The sequence below is a fragment of the Oreochromis aureus genome, linkage group 3 (assembly GCF_013358895.1).
Source record: "Oreochromis aureus strain Israel breed Guangdong linkage group 3, ZZ_aureus, whole genome shotgun sequence".
Taxonomy (NCBI): Eukaryota; Metazoa; Chordata; class Actinopteri; order Cichliformes; family Cichlidae; genus Oreochromis; species Oreochromis aureus.
The window spans coordinates 30,195,452-30,202,563 of record NC_052944.1 but is presented as its reverse complement, the minus strand read 5'-3'; the positions used below and the strand labels follow the sequence as shown (position 1 = coordinate 30,202,563).

Sequence of the window (7,112 nt, the reverse complement as noted above, 5' to 3'; positions counted from 1 at the left end):
TTTTAATTATTATTTTTAAACAACTTGATGTTGTTGTGTTTCACGCCATATTATCAGACCACCTTAAATTTTGAGTTTGTGTGATCGCTGTTGATTGGTAGCTAAACTGCTGGTAAACTGTGTACAGAAAAAAAAATTCTGGTAGCAACATTGTGCAGTATGAGCGAACCATTTCACCAAAAAAAGGGGAAGCAAGGCAAGACGTGCCTGCAGCGGTCTGCAGACGTGACTTCTGATCAAATTCGAACCTCCTCCTAAAGAAACAAAGAGCGACATTACATTGCGGGATGACGTCACCTGAAAATGACCAATAGCGCGGCACGCTGCTGAGCTGTGTGCCAACCGCTCTTTTTTTCATGCAGGAGACTCAAGTTGGCTTCGCTAACGGACACAGTTTTGAACTCGTATATTAGCGCCATTTATTGCTGCTTGGACCACAGCATCTTCGGAATTTGTAGACATCCTGGCAGCTTACAATTAGTTCGAGGTGAGGTGAGTACATGCAACTTCAAGTTATCTCTGTTATAAAAATCCACCAGCCCAGCGTTTATAGATAATTTTAGCAGTTCGTTTTTTATGAGTGAGGTTGTGAATTTAGTTAGCGTTTGTTAGTTGACTTTAAGTGTAGAGCTTAAGCAGTTTTGGCTTTCCTTTTTCATAATGCCAGGAGAAGCTTTAGATGCTTGTTTTGCCTTTATTTGTTTAAAGCAATATATTTGACTAGCAGCAAGTGTGTGGAGGGCAAAATATGTTCAAGACAATAAAAATGTCAGTGAAGGACAAATGAAATTTTGTTGCAGTGGTTTTCTGATGCATGTGTTTTAAGGTTTAAGGGTGGTGGCACAGCTAAGACCCAAGAGTCTCTTTCAAGGTTAGTAAAGTAAACAGATTCAAGAAGATATTTTACACATTTCTTTGTTGTCCTTCTCTAAATCTTATTTTGTCTTTATTATGATTAAAAAGGTTTGTTTTGTTCCTGCCCTTTTCAGACACTGAATTTGAGCAGAAACCATAAGGATACTCAAAGGACCTGTGACTCTCAGGAAATGGTGAGATTTCAGGTCATAATCTTTTTTTCTTTTTTTTCCATTAAATTCATTTTCCTTTTTCCCTTTACAATATTGCTGTTTTGTTTTTGTAAACAGCATCAAATGAGAGGGACAGATGAAACAGTTTCAAGACAATGGCAGGAAAAACATGCTGAAGATTGAAACAAACCTTGGCTGGAAATATTTGGTATGTGTTTTATCAGAATCAAATTGTTGAAAAACATTCAGCTACACTGCAACACAGGGAAACTTGATTTGCACTTATTTTGTTACTTTAATTTCTTGTCTCATTATTTTTGTCAGTTATTATTGTTTATGCACTGTAAAATGTAATATTGTGTTTAATTAAAAATATTAAATAGGCTGAACTCAATTTTTATCAATTTGTTATTAGAACTCAATTTAAATAAGTTACCAGTACTTTTTATGCAAAAACGCTGATAAACTCCATTTATTTGATTTGTCTTAACTTAGAAAAACTAAGTAAGCTGGAAGTTTTGCTTCTCAGTGCGGAAGGATGAAAGATGTGTTTTGAAAATGCCACGTGACTACCGTCCTCCTCCCTCTCGGATCAGTCCGCATGTTCACGGTGCATTTTTATGGACTATGTTGAGCAAACCTGGAGAAGCGCCAGCTCAAGATATTATTGTTGTCATTGCTGTGGATCTTTACCTGATACACTGACTTGGTGAGTAAATGTTTACTCTTATTCAAACTGATTTTGTGGCTTCTCTTAGTTTAGCACCAGGTTTAAAATCTTGCTAGCTAGTTAGTGTTAGCCTAGCGTTGCTGCTGCCGCTGGGCTCGTCTTACTTTAAAAATTAACACCACAGCCTTAAAAACCTTACATAAAACTATGTGGTGAAATTTTCTGTTGATTGTTTGAAATAAATAAGTGAGATAAGAGCCCAGACAAAATTCTTCGGGAGGTGCAGCCGTTAGGGGTGGGTAGGTGTGGGGTGTGGGGGTGGATAACAGAGCTCTCCGAAAACGTGGAAGACTTTTGCAAATATGTGATATTTTGATAAATTAAGTAGATATTTGAGCATTACATAGCTACATTGTCGCCTGAAAATATCTTAAAAGGTTATTTTGTGACCCAGAAAGGGTAGTCTGGGGAAAAGGAGGATCGATCGCCACGGTTGTCGGAGCCTGTGCGTACTTGTAAGCGCGGCAATGGCGGAGGAGCGCTGCTGAAAAACTTATTACTTTTTCTGGGTCACAAAATAAACTTTTAAGATATTTTCAGGCGACAATGTAGCTATGTAATGCTCAAATATCTGCTCGATTTATCAAGACATCACATATTTGCAAAAATGTCTCGACGTTTTCGGAGATGTCTATTTTTTTTTTTCATGCTTTGTGGCAGCTTTACAACATCTGTGGCATCTATTAATGTCAAATCTAGCCTTTATTTAACAACATAAGCAAACTCTATGTTACAATGATTGCACAGCCATTAAGGATCAAATCAGTTTCTGAAAATGTTCTGTTTTTCTCCCTCTGCTTGCTTCTTACTGTCTTTGAGGCTCGGGACCAGCACTCCTGTTGTTGGACAGAAAGACATCAACTCAGTGGTAAGTATTTTGGTTTTCCAATATATTAGCAACTGTCAGTGACATTTATATTAATCAGGCTGAACTTTAATCATACTTTAGATCAGCCTGTTTTACTTGTTGTTTTATTTGTGGTTTGGTTTGGGGAAGTTGTTTCTTTACTGATCTTTTCCTGTCTTCTGTTATTAGACTTGAGATATGACTGCACTATGCTGTTGCTGGTGACCACAGTTAATTCTACAAGACATGCTGTGTAAGTGAACAAACAACAACAGTTTGGTCTGCATTTCTTGAAAGATCACATCCCCCAAACTTAGTTTAGAGGGTCTACACTGTATATAGTGAAGTCTGCAAGTTTTCTAACAGCAAAATCTGTTTTGTGCCCAAAATCATTTTGCACATCATTAGAATGAAAGTTATTGGTAAATGGCTCAGATTTATATAGCGCTTTTCTGGTCCCTAAGGACCCCAAAGCGCTTTTACATATCCAGTCATTCACCCATTCATACACACATTCACACACTGGTGATGGCAAGCTACGTTGTAGCCACAGCCACCCTGGGGCGCACTGACAGAGGGGAGGCCATGTTTGCATAGCCCTTTTTTAAAATGATGCTTTCATGACATTATTGTGTGTTGGGTGGTGGTCAGGGTTATCCAGACTGACAATTTGGGACATTGAATGTCACCTCTCCGGTGGGGAGGGAGCCTGAGATCGTCTAAATTGGAGTCTGTTTTATACCAAATGCAGAAAAAAATGTTTTAAGAAAGCAATTAAGTTCATGTTCCAAAAAATATGATTGTTTGCTTGCAGGACACCAGGAGAGATGAGTCCTCCGTCACAGATGGTGTGGTCAGTGAAGATGGTCGCCTGCAGGTTCAAGCTCATTGCATCTCCAACCCACATCCACTGCCAGTGTACTTAAGGGAAGTTAAAGACTTTCTTCTGCACCTACATTTGGATCACCTCGATCCATGACAGTCATTCAGGCAGTAATGCCTGGACTGGAAACAAGCATCCTTAAAATAATACAACATTCCAGCTCCTGTGTTGGAATGGAAAACAAATGTGTTGTTTAAATTAGAGACTGCACTTGTGACAGAACAACAAATATTTTATTTTGATTATATAAGTAATGTAAGTACAAAACAAACTTAAAACTTATTTTCAGAATAATTAAATCTGAGACTTTGTTTCATTGTAAGATTATAACAGTGATGGCAATATAATTGTTTGTTGTTCAGCAGAACAGTGTCCAGTATGTTGGCTGTTATACTTTGTTGTGTTTGAAAATAAAAGTTGGGCTGATTTTAACATCATTACAAAAATTGTTGTTAATTATTTTTAAAAATATTCATGGTACCACAAATTGTTTTTTCATTTAGTTGAACTTAACATGTTTGTCAGTAGGTAAACAATTAGTATTGTACAGTCAGAAATATCAAGTTATTGTTAATACTGCAGACTTGCAGTATTAGTAGTAAAATATATGAAACTTGTTGCCTCAAAAAAACTAAGTAAAGCTTACTTAAGATGACTGTTAGGACAACTTATACATTAGTTGTCCTAACAGTCATCTTAAGTAAGTTTTTACTTAGTTTTTTTTTGAGGCAACGAGTTTCCATAATTTTTGAGTTCTGGGAACTAACAAAGCTGTACAGTGTACTCAAAATGAGTAAGTTGCCCTAACTTGGTCATCTTACGTAAACTTGATCCAATTTTTTTGAGTTCTGGGAACAAATGAGCTTGTACAGAGTACTCAAAGTAAATAAGTTGTCCTAACTTAGTCATTTTTAGCTAAGCTTTACTCAATTTTTTTGAGGCAACGAGTTTCCATAATTTTTTTGAGTTCTGGGAACTAATTAGATTTTACAGTGTGGTGTATGCCCTTCTTGTTTTCTTTCTGAATGCAGAAGGTATCTAGCCAGTCCACAATGAAAGCTTCGTTGCACCCCATGAGTCTTCTGGCAGAAATGATGGCACCTGTATTCTTTGGTTTCTCTAAACATCACACCCTGCCTGTTTATACGAGGCTCTTCAATTAAGTCTGCACCCAAAGATTCAATAAGAGGTAAGCAGTGGTATTATTCAAGTTTTGCTAAAGAAAGATGGACAGGAGACACTAATCTTAATCAGCCGAGCTCAGGTTCATGTCCAGGTGAGCAGTTTCATACGCTATAAAATGTAGATTGAATGATAGGTCTCATCACCATGCATTCAGCCATTAACTTCAAGTTCTATGATAAATCAATAGGAAACTTAAATACGTTTTCCAACAAATTATGATTGTGATTAGGGCTGCGTTGTCTATGTATCACTTTTACATAAGTAGCAGGGCTCTAGAGTGCGACCAAATTTTTCAGTGGTGCGACTAAAAAAAAATATTTTCAGGTAACAAAAAAAAAAAAGAAATCCCTGCAACTCTCCATGTGGTCATCAACAGACACACATTATGCCCCTATCGCGGACTAAACCAGTCAGAGATAGTCAGGGGCGAGACCTCTCTGATTGGCCGTGGTCCAGTTGAAAGTGCAGGTGGAAGAGAGAGGTGAGTAGCTTGAATAAAGCGATATCAATTCATTAACGGATTCCACACAAAGACGTAAACACAGAGCGGACCCGACGCATCAGAATCAGCTTTGTCTTTCTCGGCTTTCTCACCCCACGGCCCGAACACGGACACGCTGTCGGAGCTTAGCGATTCTGATGCGTCGGGTCCGCGCTGTTTCCGTCTTTTTGCGCTGATTCTGAGCTGCAGGTTTTGTCTCTCTCCAACCAAAATTCGCCGAGCCAGCAGGAAAAGAAGCAGCAAACTACGCTTCACATTTGATCAATGTCGTCATGAATTCCCTCTTACTTTTGCTGTTTTGCTTCCACCACGATAAAAATCACACTTCATGCACAGCTCTCTCTCTCTCTCTCTCTCTCTGTACTTCAAGAACAGTTTCCCGTCTCAAATCTGTTTTCTGCATTATTCATTCGCTTATTACCCACCAGTCTACCGTTGTTTACAGCGCGGTCTTTTTCTTTTTTCACTTAAATGACCTCGGACAAGAAAGCCTAATTTCTGCTGTTCAATACTGAAGAAATTTAAACTTCTTAAAATTATGCAAAATTGCAGAATATTTTTAAGGTTATCTGCTATAAAAAACCAGACCAGGAAAATCTCCTTCATGTTTTTCTGTGTTTTATTCTGTTACTTTGACACAAAGGCATCTGCTGTGATGTTCACAATTCGGATGAAGTCTCACATGTATCAGTACTGATAAATGATCAGAATTATAATATTTCTGACTGTCTGAGGCTAAACTGAATCGAATCAGGACTTTGAGAACCGGAATCGAATGGATTATAGAAATCAGTGGTGATACCCAGCCCTAGTGAGCAGCCTAGGCCCGACAGAAGTGGATGTAGCTGTGGGTAATAAGAAAAGATGAAAAGAACTATTGATAACTTTTGTGTTAAGGACTGATCCGTCTGAAATTCATAGCCAGCTCTGACATGGTGCCATCAATCTTTGAATGCTGAAAAAGCAGCAGTGTATCCAGAAAACACATTATATGCTGCAATAAATGCACTGCCCAAGTGTCCCCTCTCCCCACTGCCTTTCAGCAGCATGCAACAGCAAACAGGTAATCAGAGGAGGCCAAGATGATGATTAAGTTTAACATTTTCTACAATATTGACAAAGCACTTTAAGCACAAGATTGTTAGTTAATAATTTAGAAATGAATATTGTCTGTATGGACTTCCCCCCCAAAGAAAGTGCACATGTAAAACTGCAGTGATAAGCGATGCGGTTCAAAAATTTGAGTGCGCCTAACTTTTGTGCCGGTACGCCTAAATTTTTAAAGTTAGGCGTACCGGTGCGCCCATGTCAAAAAGTTAGTTTAGAGCCCTGAGTAGATTTAAAGGATAACTATTGCCAAAACGCAACCTGGGCTGTTTTTTTTTTTACTGTATCGATTTTGATGCGCTCAAATTTATGCCCCGGCCCCCTAGTATTCCCATTCACTGGCTATTGACCACAAAACAAAATCACGGTCAATCTCAAAAACGGCTTGTTTGTCGTAATTATGCTTTTAGATATATGTTTGTCTCATTTACAGTAAAAAAAAAAAAAACAGCCCAGGTTGCATTTTGACAATAGCTATCCTTTAAGAACTGTATATTTTACACTTAAGAAATCATTTATCATTAGATCTGTTTTTGGCAGCACGTTTTGTTCATTTCTGTGCATTTTGCTCAAGCACTGATCAAACTTTGTCCATTTTTGCTGCAGAGGGATCCTGCCAGTCCAAAGTGAACTCCTGATGGACATTGAAGTACTCCTGCAGAGCTTGTATCTTCGACACCATGCGCATTAGAAACTCCACTGAGTCCTTTCCTTCACCAAGGCAGGACCCAGTGACTCATTACTGTTGATAGGTCAGGGGCAGGTAATATTTTGTTTCATGTTTATTCATTCCTCCATGGATTACCAGCCATATATATGGACATATATAT

General features: G+C 38.3%; 1 long non-coding RNA gene across 3 annotated transcripts; it reads left to right on the top strand.

The window, feature by feature from the left end:
* The first annotated feature begins 236 nt into the window (after positions 1–236).
* Positions 237–4,905, top strand: LOC120439147. 3 transcript variants are annotated; one of them, XR_005612408.1, is made up of 5 exons: positions 237–492; positions 827–871; positions 990–1,049; positions 1,146–1,236; positions 4,520–4,905. It is a non-coding gene; the product is annotated as an uncharacterized LOC120439147 (long non-coding RNA). The 3 variants fall into 3 exon arrangements; XR_005612409.1 differs by lacking the exon at positions 827–871 and having other exon boundaries at positions 241–487; positions 4,520–4,904; XR_005612407.1 differs by lacking the exon at positions 827–871 and having other exon boundaries at positions 242–492; positions 4,520–4,903.
* The last annotated feature ends 2,207 nt before the right edge of the window (positions 4,906–7,112 follow it).